The sequence below is a fragment of the Ambystoma mexicanum genome, chromosome 9, assembly GCF_040938575.1.
Source record: "Ambystoma mexicanum isolate Mex_15411 chromosome 9, UKY_AmexF1_1, whole genome shotgun sequence".
Lineage (NCBI taxonomy): Eukaryota > Metazoa > Chordata > Amphibia > Caudata > Ambystomatidae > Ambystoma > Ambystoma mexicanum.
The window spans coordinates 1515067251-1515088741 of record NC_090931.1 but is presented as its reverse complement, the minus strand read 5'-3'; the positions used below and the strand labels follow the sequence as shown (position 1 = coordinate 1515088741).

At 44.3% G+C, this 21491-nt stretch overlaps 2 pseudogenes; both read right to left on the bottom strand.

Annotated features, from left to right (window-relative positions):
* LOC138489388 (zinc finger protein 436-like) overlaps positions 1-21491 on the bottom strand; it is a 230994-nt pseudogene that overhangs the window by 95220 nt on the left and 114283 nt on the right.
* Positions 4443-21491, bottom strand: part of LOC138489389 (zinc finger protein 208-like) — a 259432-nt pseudogene continuing 242383 nt past the window's right edge.

Below are 21491 nucleotides of genomic sequence, written 5' to 3'. Positions count from 1 at the left end.
GGGTGTACAGGGAACACCTGTGAGGACCCACCCAGCCTAATTGCGTGTGATAATTCACGCACAACCCTGTAATACACGTACCTGACCAAATCGCATGTGAGAATTCCCGCGCACCCCTGTAATACACGTACCCAGCCGAATCGCGTGTAGAACTTCCCGTGTACCCCTGTAATACACGTACCCAGCCAAATCGCGTGTGATAATTCCCACGTACCCCTGTAATACACGTACCCTGGCCAATCGCGTGTAGAACTTCCCATGCACCCCTGTAATACACGTACCAAGCCAAATCGCGTCTGATCATTACCACGCACCCCTGTAATACACGTACCAGGCCAAATCGCGTGTGATCATTCCCGCGCACCCCTGTAATACACGTACCCAGCCGATTCGCGTGTAGAACTTCCCGTGTACCCCTGTAATACACGTACCCAGCCAAATCGCGTGTGATAATTCCCACGTACCCCTGTAATACACGTACCCTGGCTAATCGCGTGTATAACTTCACGCGTACCCCTGTATTACACGTGCCCTGGCTAATCGCATGTAAGACTTCCCGCGTACCCCTGTAATACACGTTCCCTGGACAATCGCGTGTTGAATTTACCGCGTACCCCTGTAATACACGTTCCCTGGACAATCGCGTGTTGAACTTCCCGCGTACCCCTGTAATACACGTACCCTGGCAGCCTGGCTAATCGCGTGTATAACTTCACGCGTACCCCTGATATGCACGTTACCCGCTTTGCGTTCCTTGTTTGGCAGCCCTGTAAACTGGTCCAGGGTTAGCGCAGCCCTTTGCGATGATTTAGATGGCTTTTCCTTGCGCGAGGGCGTTCTTGGGGGAGTTACTGGCGCTGCTGCAGGGTCGCTGCGATACTCTGCGCCACGGCTGGTTTGGGAGCCTAAAATCCATGAATACGCTGTGCGCGTAAATCGGTTTTAGCGCACGTGCCTGGCGCAGACAATCGCACGCGGACACTCTGCGCCAGCCGCTTGCGACACTTTTCTGTGAAATTCTATGAATTACCCTGTTAATGTCAAATAAATGTACTTTACCAAATGTACCGTGTTGCTGTTTGATTTTAAAGTACAGTTTCATATTCCGAATTGTGGCGCGCTGTGTTGTGAGATGGTCTGTGTTGGTTTCCGGGTTCTGTGTGGAGTCGCGTAAAAGACGACTGGGTGCGTTTGATTACGCAGCACAGTAACGTCACGGAGAGAGGCGGGGAATATGAATGTTTTGATAATGTCAGGCTCAGGGGCGGGGGATTTGATTTAGTGCCGCAGAAGCAGGTCAGCCAGGGCGATGCGGCAAGTGATAGGATTATCACAAAATGGCAGCTCCCTGGTGCCTATTTTCGCGTGCGTTTAATGGACGAAAACTCGGGTAAGGTCCATAGGAAAGTTTTCTAAAATCGAGCCACTTAGGCTTAAAAAAACATGGCCAACCCGTAGGGACAATAAACATTTTTACTGGACCATGCCTTTAAGAGTGCAACCAGGCAGGCTACTTTCTTTGAGCCATTGACAGCTGAAATGCGTGGCATAGCTTTAAGCTTCAACATCCTCTTTGAAGTAAAATTTAAAGTTTATCATAAAATATAGAACTTAGCCAGTGGGGCACACCTGACTAGCTCAAGGGGCAGCTTTAGCCTGTCTCCCACCGTGCCACCCACAAACGATGTTAATTTCTGAAATAAACGCAGATGCACAGCATTGGCCAGTCCCAGTCAAGTAGAGATGGGAAAGATATGATGAAGTTATTGTACTGCACATTCACAGATGTATTAGAAGTCAAAAGTCAGTTGTGATTTACGTAGCAGATCTCGGATCATATGATAAGTCTGTAGGTGGGTCAAGAGGGCAAGAAAAATAGCTTTAAAAAAAAAATCAACTTCTGAGTATTTTTACTGTTAATTGTGCAAAGAGCTGGTATCAAAGGAAATAAGGCGGTGTAGCAGGGACTGTATAGTAAACATGCAGCCTCACAGGCTCGCAGCCCTTCGCAGAGTGCCACGGACTGCCTCTCCCTTAACCTCAGGCTTCACTGAGCGCTTCATATACAGTGTCATTTGGAGCAGGGTGGGCCGGGTCAACAGAAAAGCAAAACAGCAGGACAGGGTCCTGTTGAGGTGGCAGACTGCCCTATCCTTGTCCTCGAGCTTCACTGAGGGTCTGATATCCGGTGTCCTTTGGAGCAGGGTGGGCGGTGCCAACAGTATCCGGGAACTGAGTGCTTGGGCCACAGGCGAGCGCAGCAGGGCTGCTTATGCAAGATTCCCAACAGTTCAGATTATCATCAGGAAATGGAACAGTGGTTGGATGGGAATTCCACTTTTTGGCCCCTATATCACTAGCCTACAGGTGAAGAACTTACGGAACTGTTAGGGATATAGGTTTCTCTTTGCAAAATATCTCTTGATTTTCTTTATTATGATTTAAGCAGCATTGTTATGGAAGTCCTTGTCAAACATATACATGGCTCATCACTATATGAATGAAGAGTCTCCCGCTCTGTACACTAGTTTGGACTCTGATTGCTGCTCTTCGATTCAGGATGCCATGCAGGGCAAGCTGAATAACATCATGGCTGATATTGTAAAAAAGAAAGAGGGGCTAATTATAACAGCAGAAAAAGGCTCAAAAGAGTTGCCTGCTTCTTGCTCCTCCATCTCCCAATTTAGCTTCTCGGCTATAATGGTCACTGAATTGGGGACTATAGTAGAACAGCTAAAAGTCACTAAATATATGGGTGACCCCTGCATGGGTTATAATTAAAACCTGTCCTCCCGGCTATTAGAAGCAATTTGTAAATTCATTAATTTGTCTTTTACGGAGCGCTCAGTGCCCCAAGACCTGAAGAAGGCATGGGTAAGTCCAATTCTTAAAAAACCTGGGTTACCTGTTGACTCCCCACTTAACTATAGGCCTATAACAAACACCCCATTTATATTAAAAATCCTAGACCTGGTGGCGTACACTCAAATTGCAGAGCCTAACAAACACCAATCCGGCTTTAGTAAAGGGGTTGGGAAAGAGACGGCGCTACTTGAACTCAAGGCCAGGCTCTTGGACTGGATTGATAAGAACGAGGCCTCTATGTTGTTATTGCTGGATTTGTCGGCAGCCTTCAACCTGGTGGACCACTCCATCTTGGTCACCAGGTTGAGGGATGTGGAATTGTCGAGATATTGGCAATCACCACACTACTTGAGAGGTTGACATTGCCAGGTGCACTGGCCACAGGAGTATGATGGGGGATAAGGGGAGCTATAAGAGAACATGTTAGAGGTGGGTGCCTGAGAAGTAAGGAACCTGTATGCCAGTCGGACCCAGATCAGGACAGAGCCGCATCAGGGGAGACTACGCAAGCCAAGTGCCTCAATTCAGGATAGAGACGCAAACTAACCAACCCCACTAACAATTTCCCTTTCTGCATACACCTCTCAAACTCCAAACGAAACACAACCAAAACCTACAGCACAACAAACCGCACAAACTTCACTACATTGCAACAACAAAACAAAAACACACATAGGGCCTCATTACACGGATGGCGGTAAGGATTTACCGGTACCGGTAAAATACCGGTACCGGTAAATCCTTACCGCCTTACTACGAGGTCCCTTTGCGGGTTGGGGGATTTAACGCCTGCAGGCGTTAAAAACCAACCCGCAAAGGGACCAAGGGAGCTAATTGCGGTACCGCAATTTGCGGTACCGTAATTAGCGCCTTCCCCATTCCCATTATGCCCTATGGGGCAAAAATGGGAATGGGGAAGGGCAATGGTGGAAGGGGGAATTACCGCCCTGCCAACCTTGGAATGGGGCGGTAATTCCCCTTTCCGCCAAGGCGGTGCTGGTATTTTACCGGCATGAACCATGGTGCTAATAGCGCCATGGTTCTCCGCCATCTGTGCAATGAGGCCCATAGTCTTGCACAAAAGTACACGACTACTACCGGCCGCAAACACCCCAGGCCCAGCCAACGGACCCACCGGGCTGAGGCCGCCAACAGCACATCATTTCTCTCTCTCGCACTTTTCCTGCTTCCTCCCACTAACTCAACCTCCCCTCCGCTTTCAGAGCCGCCAGAGCGCCAGGGGACCACTCCGGTGGTGATAGTGCGCGGTACAAATGTCCTTTAACATTAACATTGACATGTGGCTAACTTTTTGCCGGCAGCAGCTCGGTGCACATCATCCTTTCTTAGTAACCGTGAGAATAGAGTCGGTTTGAGGAGGCACTAGCCCCACCTATTACTTAGAAATGTGGAGTCCCACAGGGCGCATGCATTTCCCCATGTTTGTACAACATCTTTACAGCTCCATTTTTCACCCTGTTAGCTCAAGAAGGGATGATGTTTACAGACTATGCTGACGACACGCAGTGTGTCATCCCCATCTCTGGGACTCATAATATTGATGAAGCACAACTCAATAGGCTATATCCCTTTATTGAGAATTGGATGGTCCTAAATAACATGGCCCTGAACAGGGAAAAAACTGAGCTGCTAACTGTCGGAGCGCCCAATATGATTAAGATACTTGGCCCCACTTATGAAAGATTTATATTGGCGATTCTAAAATAGTTCTGCAAAAGAAGGGCACAACACTAGGTGGCTTAATTGCCCAACATCTCAGTATGAAAGCACATGTTGGGAGCTTGGTATCTTCATCTGCGTACTACATCAAGCTCCTTTCCCATCTTCGTCCTTTCATCACAAAATCCAATGCAGAAACAATTGCGAGAGCAATTGTGGGGGCCAAATTGGATTACAGTAGTAGCTTGCTTGTGGGGATTAATAAAACTGACTGCAACAGGCATCAGGTTATCCAAAACGGGGCAGTACGTGTGGTCATGGAACTCCAAAAAAGAGGCCATGTTTTAGCAACGAGATAGACTTTGCATTGCCTCCCTGTTGAATCTAGGATTGAATTCCATCTGCTATTACAAATAAATGCAGACAAGGGTCATGCAAGCCGACCTCCAGGATCGCCAATCTGAAAAAATGTATAGGAGAGCACTGAGGTCGAATAATCAGGAGCAACTGACTATTCCTAGATGCAGAACAATTACTTTCACTATGCAGCCCCCAAGGCTTGGAATGACCTACCTTTAGAACTCAAGTGTCTAAGGTCTATAGAGCTTATTAGGAGGAAATTGAAAACTTTTCTATTTATCTGAAGCACCCTGTAATAGATAAGATTCTGGTCAACAGCTCCTGTTCTATGTTCCCTGTCTTTCTGTCTTTATGTCTGTTGGGCTCTTAAGCCTATGGGTCCAATGGCACCTTCGATGACTATAAAGATGTGAAGCTCTTCTCGCACACTGTAAACTGGTGTAGTCACTCTCCAGTATGGCACCTCTGATGCCTGTAAAGGCATGTTCTGTGAGTGAAGCTCTTCTCACACTCTGTACACTGGTAGTGTTTCAATCCAGTGTGGAGCTCTTATGAGACATCAGGCTTGATGCACAATTAATACGCTTACAACATTCTGTGCACTCATAGGGCTTCCCCCTGTATGGATCCTTGATGACTGCTCAGAGTTGAGGGGTTACTGAAGCTTTTCTTGCACTCTGTGCATTGATAGGGCTTCTCTCCTGTATGGATCCTCAGATGCTTGGACAGGCTTGAGCTACAGGTGAAGCTTTTCACACACTCTGAGCACTGGTATGGTCGCTCCCCAGTGTGGGATCTCTGATGCGTAATCAGATGTGATGCACGATTAAAGTGCTTACCACATTCTGTACATCCATAGGGCTTCACCCCTGTGTGGATCCTTTGATGGTTGCTCAAGGTGGAGGGGTGACGGAAGCTTTTCTTGCACTCTGTACACTGGTAGGGTTTCCTCCCACTATGGATCCTCTGATGCCTGACCAGAACCAAGCTATAATTGAAGCTTTTCAGACACTCTGAGCACTGGTAGGGTCGCTCGCCAGTATGGATCCTCTGATGCTGTCGCAGTTGTGAGCTCTGAGTGAAGCTTTTATCACACTCTGTACACTGGTATGGTCGCGCCCCAGTATGGATTGTCTGATGCTTCTGCAAATATGAGCCATGAGTGAAGCTTTTCACACATTCTGTACACTGGTATGGTCGCACCCCAGTATGAATCTTCTGATGCTGCTTCAGAGCCGAACTCTGAGTGAAGCTTTTCACACATTCTGTACACTGATAGGGTCGCACCCCAGTATGGATCTTCTGATGCTGCTGCAGATTTGACCTCACAGTGAAGCTTTTATCACACTCTGTACACTGGTATGGCCGCTCTCCAGTATGGATCCTCTGATGCTGCTGCAGATGTGAGCTATAAGTGAAGCTTTTCTCACACTCCGTACACTGGTATGGCTGCCCCCCAGTATGGATCTTCTGATGCAGCTGCAGATTTGATCTCTGAGTGAAGCTTTTCCCACACTCTGTACACTGGTATGGCCTAACCCCAGTATGGATCTTCTGATGCCTCTGCAGATTTGAGCTCTGACTGAAGCTTTTATCACACTCTGTACACTGGTATGGTCGCGCCCCAGTATGGATTGTCTGATGCTTCTGCAAATATGAGCCATGAGTGAAGCTTTTCACACATTCTGTACACTGGTATGGTCGCACCCCAGTATGAATCTTCTGATGCTGCTTCAGAGCCAAACTCTGAGTGAAGCTTTTCACACATTCTGTACACTGGTAGGGTCGCACCCCAGTATGGATCTTCTGATGCTGCTGCAGATTTGATCTCACAGTGAAGCTTTTATCACACTCTGTACACTGGTATGGTCGCTCCCCAGTATGGATCCTCTGATGCTGCTGCAGATGTGAGTTATAAGTGAAGCTTTTCTCACATTCCGTACACTGGTATGGCTGCTCCCCAGTATGGATCTTCTGATGCTGCTGCAGATTTGATCTCTGAGTATAGCTTTTCCCACACTCTGTACACTGGTATGGCTGCTCCCCAGTATGGATCTTCTGATGCCTCTGCTGATTTGAGCTCTGAGTGAAGCTTTTCTCACACTTCATACAGTGGTATGGTCGCTCCCCAGTATGGATACGTTGATGCCTTCTCAGCTTTGATGTGTGATTAAAGTGCTCACCACATTCTGTGCACTCACAGGACTTCTCCCAAGAATACATCCTTTGATGGCTGCTCATTCTCTGTTGAAAGAAGCAGAAGTACCCTTTATTATTTTATGTAATTGTACAGCCTAAAAAATCAATATATCTAGTGCAGGACTGTTAATCCTCGTTTTACACTCAGTTCACATACTCACTGGGTGATCCTGTGAGAACCCATCCCTCTGAGTCTTCACTAATCAGAAGAGAGATGGGCAAAAATGTACTTGTTGGGAGAATCCTACAGAGACTTACATGTACAATATTGAGTACAAATCCAGTTGTATTTGCCCCCATACATGAACAGATGAGACCTGGGAATTAATTTCACTTTCACTGTTTGATGCAGTATTTTTCTAAAAGAAGACATTCACTGGGGAACAATAGAATTATCAATGAGTAGCTCTCGGCTATGGGACTATATTCCATCCAGAGGTTCTGAGGGAAATCTGATAGACAATGAAAGCGGAGCTCGAGTTTATGATGCCATTAGGTACCGGGAGATGGAATATACCCCATGACTGATAGATACACATATCTAGCATTGCATAGAAGATGGGCGTGGCAGCAGCCAATAGAGACTTATGTATCACTTTATAATTAGCTAAATTGTGGTAATACAATAGTGCATCTAACACTGCAAACAATCCTCTTGTTGTTTCCACATTACCAATTGCTGGCTGTGCATGTTGTATGCATTATAGAAGATAATTTGTGAAATTACAGATTTCCCTTCCCCCCCCTTTCTTCTTTTCTGTCACCATCACGTGGGGAATAACTTTTCTCCCAACTCATCAAACTCATTCAGCAGTCGTCCAATAATCACTGCTGACAATTAGAGGTAATTTCCTCATCTCTCTTTAAACATATCCAACACAACATTGGAACTTTTTAAAGTATTTTATTCCAATGAAGAATCGAAATATAAAATACACACTAGACAGTCTTGTATAATAAGAGTGTGATAATACTGAATTCTTGAGAATTTTTCTTCAATCTAATATACAAAAGCCCGTACTGATGTTTGAATATTAGAGTATATAATCTCACACAATATATATAACTACAACATGTTACCATTAGTATTATTCACCAAATACTGTTCCAGCAGCTACACACTAAAACTAAGACAACTAAGACCAATATGTGTTTTGTACAGTGGTCTTTGATACAGAACTATAACATGTGTTCCCAAGGCCAAGAAAGAGCAAATGGAACAGACAACATTACATAAAGAAAAAAAGAAAAACAAAACATACAGAAATAATTCTGAAGAAGATGCTTGGAACTCACTACATATTCACAAATTGTATCAGAGAAATTTAGATGAACTCTCTGACCTGTGCAAACAACTTACTCCTGTGAGGTGGGTCTTATTAGCAATCCAAGGCACAGAGATTTATTCAGCAAGGCTGTAGACAAACATACCCAAAAATGGAGAATAGCTATGATCAGGGCCACAGAAAAGATTCTGAAGTTGGAGTAGATCAGTCATTGTTGGTAAATTTGCGAGTTAAATAGGAATTCACATTCCAGAAGGATTATTTTTTTGCAGACAATAACACATATATTTTAACCTTAGAAATCATTACATTTTGCCATCGGTTCTTCATTGTACCTCGTAACACAGTTTAGCTAAAAGATGTATTTTTTCATAAACCTTTGTCTTTGGATTTGAAAGGAATAATATTACAGCATCTTCCTGCGGTGCTGCTCTGCTGGTACCCCCTGACACACCTGGTACACTGATTTGTGCGGGTGGCAAGGGACTGAAGGGATGATGGGTGGGTGATACAGTTCTGGAGGGCATCAGCATGGTGTGAACATCATTTGAAACCTCCATGACCTGAATACCTTGGACGAAGGGCGACTGGAAGGTGCGTAGGTGGGTGCAGGGGTGCGGGTGTGTGTGGTTCTCAGCCCTGTCACAGTGGCATGGTCATAAGAGCCGATAAAGCAGTACAGGTGCGAAGTAAGCCTCTGTCCGAGGCACAGGTGTGCACAAAAACACACCACATATCTTCACATGATGGTGTGTTTAACCGCCTGAGAACCAGAATAGGGGTAACATTGGCACTATGGGCATTATAAAGCCTTATTGCATGTATTTAAATGATCCACTGTATTATAAGATTGGGTACTCCCAGTTTTTTGTTTTCGGGGGGGCGGCACTATCAAAGGGAGACTGAAACGTGCAAAACAAGGAGTGATAGGTCGCCTTCCCCTACCTAGAGACCCTGAGTCGCAAAAAGGTTATATCCAAGGTAGCCTCATATAGTTTTTCAGCTACACATTCCACATCTAATTCACATAAATCTGTTGCTTTTCACTTGTCAATTTATTATTCAAAGAATGAGTATAAAAAAGACACCTAAACAGTATTAAAACAAACTGTGCTAGTCACTTACAATCTAACAATCTAACTGGTGAGGGTTCACCAGGCCTTTCAGAATGCCTACGACCATAGTGAAAGGTAACGGGAAAGGACAGTGTGTATTACTGTGAGTGTGTGAACATATGTTTGTATGAGGGAGTCAAAGTGTATTGTGAGCGCCCAACTTCTAATGTGTGCCTCAAAGGTGTTAGGCCAGAGTGAATGATCCACTATTGTATCTTTGGTTTGTTAATCACTCTGTTTCACATAACTTACATTGATACAAGGTAGCTAAGGGTTATTTAGTACACGAAAGCTATCTTTTGATATGAGAGATAGGAATCAGCAAATACATAGGTTCCCATTAATACGTCGACATATGTTTCGGCCTTTATGACTCATACGGGACTCTCTCTGGTGCCGTTGGTCTGGATGTGGATAATGGCCGTCTTCAGGACAGGAGCAAATTTGTATTTTTCCGTAATGGATACTTTCCCATTATTGAGACATCTAAATTAAAATATATGAGAAAAAGGATATATAAAAGAGTTGTATAGTTTGGGACATATTGTTCACCAATTTCTTGAAAACAGTGTGGACTGCCAGTCATGAGACTGCAGTGGACTTGGACTAACCTGAGAGTTTCTCAATTTCTTTGGGTCGTGTATGATAATTATCAGCAGTTTCAATGGGTTCCAACAGGAATACCATACATTTCATTTCATGCACCGTATCTGTAAAACATACGGACAGTGATCAGTTAGGCACCTATTTTGGCTCTACATTACTTAATTGCATAGTTATTGATAGAAACCAACTGTTTATAAAAAATATATACCTTTCGTGGTTCGATCTTGACGAACTGGTGAACTCAAGAGATTTTGCTTGGCACAGTTCGCAGTAGTGCTAAATTTAAAGAGGAGACACTTCCATTTGTTGATGTTGATGCGCTGTGGCTGCAAAAGGTAACACAAGCGGTTAGGGCTGATGGCGATAAGTAGGGTCCAGTTGGACATTCTAACTTTTTTGCTTCATAAATTGCCAGCCATGGAAGTGTCTCCTCTTTAAATTTAGCACTACTGCGAACTGTGCCAAGCAAAATCTCTTGAGTTCACCAGTTCGTCAAGATCGAACCACGAAAGGTATATATTTTTTATAAACAGTTGGTTTCTATCAATAACTATGCAATTAAGTAATGTAGAGCCAAAATAGGTGCCTAACTGATCACTGTCCGTATGTTTTACAGATACGGTGCATGAAATGAAATGTATGGTATTCCTGTTGGAACCCATTGAAACTGCTGATAATTATCATACACGACCCAAAGAAATTGAGAAACTCTCAGGTTAGTCCAAGTCCACTGCAGTCTCATGACTGGCAGTCCACACTGTTTTTAAGAAATTGGTGAACAATATGTCCCAAACTATACAACTCTTTTATATATCCTTTTTCTCATATATTTTAATTTAGATGTCTCAATAATGGGAAAGTATCCATTACGGAAAAATACAAATTTGCTCCTGTCCTGAAGACGGCCATTATCCACATCCAGACCAACGGCACCAGAGAGAGTCCCGTATGAGTCATAAAGGCCGAAACATATGTCGACGTATTAATGGGAACCTATGTATTTGCTGATTCCTATCTCTCATATCAAAAGATAGCTTTCGTGTACTAAATAACCCTTAGCTACCTTGTATCAATGTAAGTTATGTGAAACAGAGTGATTAACAAACCAAAGATACAATAGTGGATCATTCACTCTGGCCTAACACCTTTGAGGCACACATTAGAAGTTGGGCGCTCACAATACACTTTGACTCCCTCATACAAACATATGTTCACACACTCACAGTAATACACACTGTCCTTTCCCGTTACCTTTCACTATGGTCGTAGGCATTCTGAAAGGCCTGGTGAACCCTCACCAGTTAGATTGTTAGATTGTAAGTGACTAGCACAGTTTGTTTTAATACTGTTTAGGTGTCTTTTTTATACTCATTCTTTGAATAATAAATTGACAAGTGAAAAGCAACAGATTTATGTGAATTAGATGTGGAATGTGTAGCTGAAAAACTATATGAGGCTACCTTGGATATAACCTTTTTGCGACTCAGGGTCTCTAGGTAGGGGAAGGCGACCTATCACTCCTTGTTTTGCACGTTTAAATGATCCACTACAGCTGGTGGTCTATATCACGTGGGCAGGCCAAGCAAAACTGAACAGGTTGCACATGGTGCTGTACAGCCATCTTTGCTAATGGAGGAAGCTCAGCTAGAAAGTTCATAATGTGATCAACTAAATGTATCATACTGAATCTTCTGCAAATTCCTTATTGTGTAAAACCTTATAAAAAAAATAGAAATATTTCTGAGGCCTCCATTTGCTAGTAAAATCTTCTCCATAGCCCTGGTAAATAGAATGAAGATTGGGTGGATACAGGTGATATCCAGTCTCCCATGCACACAGGTTTACGTGCAGGACTTTCTATTTGTATTATAAATGAATGCAAGATCTGCTTTAAGACCAGGAAATATGCCCCTTTGTGTGGCGTGTTTAGATTATTCTTTAGCATTTGATTGTGTATATCGGGGCGCATTTTTGAATAAATAGAGAAATTGGAATATAGACACCAGCATTTTCAAATTCTTGGGGATGTTACATACAAATACAAAGGTGAGAATAAGACTGTACAGAGGCTAAGCATGACCTTAACATGGCTTCATACCAGCACCTTTATTGTTCAGTCGGTACGCGGCTCATTTGGGAAGGGAAATAAAAAGGCACAAAATCTTCCCACAGAAAATCGGTTCCAGACATATACATTGGTTGCCATGGCGACACTATCATTCTTTTTGACCATATGTGGAGCGATCTCCAGAAAAGTCTTAAGAATATGGTGGAATTTTTAAAGTAACATCATTTGGAAGTAAATTGTTAAATTTCTATAATGATGGGAGTTTACAAAGAGAACAATGAGAAATCATTTTAATTGGCAAACTAGAAAAACAACAATAGGCACTTGTTAAATGTAACTATCTTGGCATTGAAAGTAAATTAAACCCCGTAGTGGCATCCTTTAGGGGATCTGAAAGAAGATGTGGGGTATTTTTGTTATCCCCAGATATAATAGCTTATATAGACAGAATGTACACTATGATAGTAAAGGACGTTGAAGCGAGAATGGGGCATATAGATAATTGGCAAAGAGAGATGAAAGGAAATGGTGGCAGCCGTTCCTTGGCTTGCCAAAAGTGACCCCTATACAGTATGTCAGAATTAGGCACATCTGTATCTACCCTGATGCGTATTAGACCAGGGACTTTATATGTTAAAATCATGGAAGCCATGGATAACTCATTAAATATTATATAGGAGGAGACACGGCTGGAGAAGTGAGATAATGAACTATCTTTATAGGTAACAAAAGATGAGATTTTATGGAAAGTAAAGTGGTTACAGCTTCTTCCCATTTTAATCTACATTTAAAGATTTTAAATATAAAGAGACAATATGAGATTGGCTAAAGAATTATAAAGTTTTGCAAACAAAATCATTTGCCAAAGGATATGTGGTCACGGTGGATATACCGCTTATCGAACAGAAGTATAGAATTCTTTTCATAATGAAGGAAAAATATTTTTTAGAAAATTAAGATTACATCAATTAGAGACTAGAGATATTTGTAGTCCAAGGCAACAACGAAGATACAGTTTTGCAGGCGTAGAAAGATGCAAACGTGTTAGAGATAATACAACATGTGTTAACATAGTGCCTCTTTTTGGAGGCAATGAGACAAATGACTGTAAATTCAAGTGTCAGCAGTCTGGGATAAACAGTCCAGTGCAGTGACTCAAAGACTGGTCATCAGGGGTCTGGGATAAATTGTCCAGTACAGTAACTCAAAGACTGTGCCTCAGAGGTCTGGTATAAACAGTTCAGTACAGTGACTCGAAGACTGTGCCTCAGAGGTCTGTGTACACAGAGCAGGTATTCCAGAACAGTGAACCTAAAACCATGTCTTGGGAGTCTGGGAACGACAGCCCAAAACGTCGAACATAATACTATGCCTCGAGATGTCTGGGAACGGCAGCCCAGAACTTCAAACATAAAACCATGCTTCCGGAGTCTACAAAAACAAGCCCAAAACAGTGAACAGAAATCTATGACTCAGGAGTCTGGGAAAGACAGGCCAGAGCGCTGAACATAAAACCATGCCTCTGGAATCTGGGAAAGACAGCCTGGAATGTATCAGGTGCTAAAAAGACAGCAACCAGAACACCCCGCTGCATGAATGTAAACATAGGAAAGAGGCGCCAAAGCACTCTGGTCAAGCTCCGTGGAAGGAGGAGTGGTTTTCTGTGGATCTAATAGGGAGATGTGGAAAGGACAGGTGTCACAATAGTAAGACTAAGATCCAAAACCAATCCAGTGTCGAGTTGGAACCAGGGTGAAATGCTGAAAAGGTCCACTAACCTGAGTGACCAGCTGTGTGTAAATGGGGAAGACCTACACAGTGTGAGTGAAGTACAGAACTTATGCCACTTGCTGGCGAGAGCCACCAGGGAAGATGTAGACATAAGGCTAGAAGGGGTGGTGGGATGGGAAGGGAGTGGGAATCCATTAACATAGAGAGAAGCACATGCCTAAGGGCAGGAAGAGGGAACATTGAGAAACTATTACAAATGGATCAAATGATGTGGAGCTAAGTGTGAAACCTATCAGATTTATGGGAGAATTACAAGTACTCAGGAAAGTTCAAACAAAACAAGTCCATACAGCAGAGCATGGATTTCTATGAATAGAATAACTGTATGAGCCTTGCAGACCCTACACTGAGAGATAAGTGGCACAGAGGGCTGCAGTCAAAGAGAGACTATATCCTCTTACCTGACCATCCCCCGATTGGTGCCGCATAGTGATGTAGGGAGGGGGAATTCATGCAAGAGCAATGAAGGCATAAAGTGGGGAAGCAATAGGTCGAAAGCATCCCCGCCCTTGAGAGCAAAGACCCCAGCCTCGTCAAGCACCCTGACAGCCGAATCCCCACAGGACAATGGAGAGACACCTCAGCCTCACTGTAGAGACACTTCCCCAGAAGCATGAAACCCATGACCACTCAACACCCAGCCCACCCAAAAACCTCTTCAATGCAGTATCCTAACCCCTCTGCATACTCCCGCAATCCACTTTGCACCTCCCGAACAAGACACTGCAAAGTTCCCTCAATAACTCTCCAGGGAGTTCCTCCAAGGTATGTCCAGGGGAGAGGACATCTGACATAACTCCACTCTTAAACTCCGGACACCTAGGATGACCATGAAGCCCAAAAGCCTGCTTAGTGCAGCCACCTGTCAACTCAAGAAGTGCTTTCCCCCCAAAGTCCCAACGTGACCAAGCATAAACTCAAGGGGATCCATGATGCCTCCAATCGAACCCATCAAGCTATGCATTGACCGAACAAAAAACCATCCCCCCCATGCAGGTCGCATTGAGGAATGAAGGACGCTCCCACCAATCTTTCAAACACAGCCCACCATTCACCCCTGCTGAACAGATCGCCTCTGCCACTGAAGCATCTACAAGGAAGGAGGGTGGAGACAAGGTGGGAGGCTCTGCATCCCTGCTACTCCCACTAGCTCTCAATACCATTTAAAAGATGGGGGCAGAGGCCAATCCACAGAATCCACCATCACTTCACCCCCATAGCAACCCATGACGCTCTGGATAAAGATGAGACTCGCGAGTGTCAGCAGAACCCTTCCAAGTCTTTAATGGTGCAGCACCCATGACACAAACTTAACCTTCAACCATGATATCATTAAACCAAGGTAGAAGCATAGCTCAAACTACACCGTTGTAAGGGGGGCTTTACCCTTGCCTCTACAACATTGAGTTCCAGTGTGCTGCTCTGATGTATTCAAGTCCAGATGCCACTTTATTTCTCATACGTGGTTGCGAAACCCACATCACTGCGTGGGTCATGAACTAGGGCACATGACTTTAAGACACAATGGGCCTCATTATGAATTTGGAGGTAGCCATGCTGTTTTATGCGGCATGGCTACCCCCAAACTCGGGTCCGGGTCCCGCAAAATGGGAAATACCGGGCCATTCCGACCTTTGCAGGCCCGGTAATTCCCATTCGCAGGACCCGGACCCGGTACGTCCCCGTCCCATTTGAGCCCCCGTTAATGAAGAGTCCATTGTTAGCATCCTGTTCTGCTAGCGGGTGCCGCTCTGCATGTCTGGTCTGGCCAGGCGTACAGAGCGAGACCCGCTGCAGAACTCGTAATGTGGCAGCCCGGTATGAACGGTTCCAGTCCCGTACCGGCACCGTTCCTGCCACATTCGTAATGAGGCCCAATGCCTCTTTCATGAAAACCATAGAAAACTATACACACACCTAACTAACCAGTTATTATTAACTAACGAGTTAGCATAACATCTCGACCCACCCATGAACTGGCCAATAACAGAACACTAATCCATACATTACATAGTCTTCAAGTCTCAATGGTATTTCCTTCTTCCCCTCATTGGATATTGAGCACCTTCTCTATTCAGGGGATTTCCACATGGTGTCTGTATGGATGCATCCTGAACTTGATCGGGCCTCCGAACTAAATGGCAGTCTCTGCCCTTATGCCCATCTCATGACTTGAATCACTATCTTCAGGTCAGTATCCTTCTCAGGATTCAGAGTGCATCCTGGATGCTCAATCTTCTTACAAAACATGCAATTCGAGTAACCACTTGGGAGATGTACTTGGCCAATAACATTAGCATTGAACCATTTACTTCCGTTACTCTTCACAGTATTGGCTCAAAAGGAAAAAAAAAACAGTTTCCCTCAATGGTTTCTGTTTTTGATAAGAACAAAAACCTCCATCCTGGATGTCTGTGAGGGTCCGTCTCCTGAATGTGCTTTGCATGGTGTTTACTTGCTTTTTGTCTATGGAGGGACATGATCTTGTAGGATGAGAAGGAATTACACTCTTTATACACCGTCACTCGAGAGCCTCAGTGGGAGCAACTCCACTGGAGACATGCAGTGTGGCACTGTACACCCTCAGGAAAGGGTAACATGGAGTCTAAATGCTTTCCCCTTGAGCCTGTGCTATTCTAATACTTAGTTTTAATGTGCACATGAAGCACGATGCAACAGTGTAGAATTCCCAACAGATATCTTTAAGCTCTGTCCCTTAAAATGGGGATCTGTTGTCACTTTAAGTAGGCCACGTGTGGCGAACATGTTCTCTAGGCTTGGAATCAGATCTGGGGATGCTGTATATTCAGTGAACTTGACCTAGGTGTATCTGACCCACTCATAAATTGCTACGATAAATCGCTAGTCTACTTGGGCGGTACGATGGAGTAAGGAGGCTGAAACAGGGATGGCATTTTGTGCTATAAACTTTTATTTTAAAAGAACAAAAGAAACCTCTCTCTCCCTAGCTCTATACGGGTCATCCCGAAACAAATAAAAACTTGGGTGCTCGTCGTCAGAATGTTGGTAAAAAACCCGAAACACTGTCCTCTGTCCAAACCAACTACTCTGTTCCTGACACTATTCAAAAAACAGAAACGGTTCCACCAGTTTCTTAACACTGCTACCAGGAGAATGACTCACTGCTCTTGGTCCATCTGGATGATTCTTGAAGGCTGTCCTTTGATAGTCTTTAGCACAATCTTTTAACGGTCTCTTTAATTCCGCCCATGGAATCTTGATCACTTGTATTACTGATTTATCAACTCTTTTCCATATAGTTATTTTCCTCTCAGGGTTTCTTGAATCGTGTACCAGCTCTTGCTTATTATTGTTGGGGAGATAACACCCATACAGTTCCAGACCTCTCGGGTCTTTTACACTCTTGATATTTTCACGGTTTACTGCTGCAACAAGTGATATCACTCTCACAACTTCATTGACTCTTGGTTCTCTGAGTAGCACTACTGTGATGAGGGAGATCACTCCTGAGGAATACTTGACTCTTAGGTTGACCCAAACCCCTACCGACTCTCCCACTATTCCGGGTAACTGCAAGGTGTCGGGACTGCATTGCCAGTTCTTCCTAGGGTTTTGGGCTGCTTTGTGCTATTTCGGTGTCTCCTGCTTTATTCACTCTGCTCTTAGCTTCGTCCTTGCAGCTTCACAGAGACTTGAGCCACACATTTCTGGTGTAGATGTTGGACCACTCAGTCCACCTCCCTGAGGTCATGTCCCCACTGGTTCTTCTTCCGCTCTTCACCCAATTAGGAGCTGGGCTCTGTGGAGTGAGGAGTCGGACACAGAGGTGGCATTTTTGACATCAATTTTTATTCAGAATCAGAAATGAAAGCCTATCTTTCCCTAATTCTAAAGGCGGAACCCATACCTAAAGAAAAGATAACTAAGGTGCTCGGCAGGATGAAAGAACAACACAAAATAACGATTATCTGTCCCAAATTCTTCTCTACTTTGGCATTACCACAAAAAAAAATAACAAGCTATAGTTAACCAGGGGAATGACTCGCTCCTGCTGGTCTGTTATGAGGGTCAATTATAGTCTTGTAACAAATGTTCAGATTGACTCAGGAGAATGAATCCCTTCTCCTGATATGGCCAGGTTTTCACAAATAGTGATAGTTCCAAAATAACAATCATTTCTTTTCAGGTTTAACATTTTTGTCTGTTGATATACAGTCTGACTTATCAACCAGGAGAATTACTCCCTTCTCCTGGTATAATGCCTATGATTCCTTCCACGCTCTCTTCCAATCACTCGTGTTACACACTTTACAGTTGCTAGAGCAAAGGAGATTGCTCCTCAGGTCTTCCACTCTTGTAAAACGTCTCTCTTGGCCAATCCTTCTTTTTCTGGCAACCACTGAGATGAGGGAGATTACTTCCGATACTCTCTGCAATATTATTAATCTTCCATTGCTCAATATTGACTTTACTGCAATCACTGCATCGGGAGTAATCTCCCTCTTCACACTCTTCCTGGTAAATACTGTGACAAAGGAGATTACTCCTGATGCACTCTTCCTTGCAAATACTGTGACGAGGGAGATTACTCCTGATAATCTCCCTTGTCACACTCTTCCTGGTAAATTCTGTGATGAGGGAGATTACTCCCAATAATCTCTCTCGTCACACTCTTCCTTGCAAATACTGTGATGAGGGAGATTACTCCCAATAATCTCTCTCGTCACACTCTTCCTGGTAAATACTGTGATGAGGGAGATTACTCCTGATGCACTCTTCCTTGAAAATACTGTGATGAGGGAGATTACTCCAGATACTCTTCCTTGTAAGCACTGTGATAAGGCAGATTACTCCGGACGCACTCTTCCTTGTAAGTACTGTGATGAGGAAGATTACTCCCAGTGCACTCTTCCTTGTAAGTACTGTGACGAGGGACATTACTCCTGGTGTACGCTGATGAGGGAGATTACCCCGGATGCTCCTCTAAGCTGCCACACACCCCTACCAGGTCTCCCGTTACCTGATAGCAGGCTATGGCACGTTACCAGTTCTTCCTGGAACTGGGATTCCTAACGCCTGATTCCCAGATTTCCCTCTTCAGTCTCTGGTGTACTGCGGCAGCTCTGCTGCCTTCGCTGAGCAACAGTGTCAGGGCAGTTGTCAGACTAAATGGTCCACCTCATTGAAGACACGCCACTGTCTTCCTGCTCAGAGCTTGCATTTGGGCATTCTCCTGCTGGGCCCGAAAGGATTCTCTCAGTCTGATGCCAGAGTCCCATGCACTGTGGCTCATGTTCTCCTACACCAGTCTTCTTCATCGGTTTGAAGTTCCCGGGCTGGCCAGGCTGCACACCTGTCTCCTCCACAGCAGAACACTGAAGAGAATCTTTTGGTTCAATGATGTAATCTTTATGGCTCCTAGGGGCCATCTCTTCTCAGTACCTTCTGTAGGTTTTTAGGTAAGAATATTGTATGACTCCTTGGCACTTCTTCTTCTTTTCAGTACTGTCATGCCTTGACCATTGAGTAATCAGCATTACTCTTTCTTTTTCTTCTCAGCACTTAGAAGTGATGTGACGTTAAATGTTATAGAAGGTGTGCAAAATGGTACCCATACATTTTACCGAAAACAAAACAGAGAGGTACGTTTTACCAAAAACCATAATACCGAAAAAATACTGAAAATGTTAATGAAATATATATGGGGAGTGGGGCTAAAATAGGTGTGGATAGGGTTGGGGTGGGGTTACAAGATAGAAAAACAGGGAGCTTGAGGGGAGACCCCCCACATTTTTTTCAAAAAGGTTTTTTTGGGAATTATATTTTTGGTAAAACTTACCTCTCTGAAATTGTCTTTCGGTAAAATCACATATAACCATGAGCATTCTGACAGCATTCTCCCATTTGCCCCTCTTAGGTCCCCCTCTCCTATGACTGAGACAGGGGTAAGGCTGTCGGATCCTGACCCCGGGGTGGAACTGCAGGGGAGGATCACCTGAGTGGAGGGTCTTTGGGGAGTGGAGAGAGGGTACCTGGTGATGAGACATGGAATTCCCCCTCCTTCCCTGACAGTAACCTAGCCTCCCCTCCTTTAGCCTTTATGGGCTATTGTCAGTCATATTCCCTTGACTCCTATAAAACCACTTTAGTACTGAGAAGAAGAAGAGACTACTAGGAGTAATGTATATTACACACTGCAAAACCCACTTTGGTATTGTGACAAAGAAGAGAGGATCAGAGACCTCGAGCTATCACATCGGGCAACTCACTTCAACAGGTACAGGCAAGGTCAGGCAATTGAGGGTGATTTGAATCACCTGCAGCCCATTCATAATCAAGAAGTGTATAAAAGCTGGGAGTAGAAAAGAAAAGAGGAGTGGGCAGGAGCAGGACCGTGAACAGCAGAAAAACGTGTAGAGAGCCAGCCGTAGTGGTCTAGGAGGAGCCAAGAACCCAGGAGCGAGGCCCACGTGTGAATGCCAACGTCAGAGGTGATGGCGCAAGCAAGAGTTAGAATGAGAGAGAGAAGCCCCGCAACAAGCCGGTGAGGCTCGCCTCTGTGAGTATCTATGCTTCCCGAGAGAGAGGAGGAAGCTGTAGGAGCCACTGGGGTCAGCTGCAAGGTAACAGGAGAGTCGGACGAGCACTCCAAAGGTCCGGAAGCAGCCGACGAACTTCAGTGAGTAATGAACTGTAATGCAATACCGGAAAAGCATATATTGAATGCTAAAGTGAATGGAAACAATGTAATGACTGAAATAACAACGAATGAACATTTATTGAATACCAAACTAAACAGAAACAATCCCTTGAATACAATACAGCAACTTCTGAATAATGAGCCACTAATAACAAGCTAGAATGATTAATGCAAGAAAGAACCTGAGGCTTTGATGTTAAGATTGAATGTGGCAAATAGGGCTAGTGAGCCCATCCAGTGAATTTTTACTAACTTTTGCAAGAAGGGCTGACGTAGCCCACCTAAAGCAAAGTGGATCCTGCTACTTTCTTGCCAAAGGAACACCTTAAGAAGTATTTGAACTTGTAAACCATTGAACATCAGCCGGGAGAAGCCTATTGTTGTGTGAATGGGTGGACTGTGGGGTCTGACAACTGCGCCTAGACTATTGGGTTTCTCTGTGTCAAGTTTGCTAACATCAAGAGTTAAGTTACAAGCAAGACAGCTGGCTTCTGTTTGAGAGACCTGTGAGGGTGGACCGTGTGGTCCGACAACAGTGCTTAGACCAGAGGCAACAAAAGGGTTGACAAGTGGTACTAATCAAAGGAGTGGTCAAGCAGACCCTATGTTTTGGGGAATTTGTTAAGCAGCCATTGTGAGTGTGACACTTGGGGAAGGAAACCCTGAGAGGTAAAGTCTGGAGAATTTCTGTCTTGGGGGAAGTGAGTCCTGAGACAACAGCGTTGTACGGACTTCTGTGTTGCATTTGAACTCGGGGTAGGGAGACCCCCAGTGTTCAAGGTAAGATTTAGAAATGGGAGTATTTTACTCCCTATTTTAAAGTTGGGAGTAAAATTATT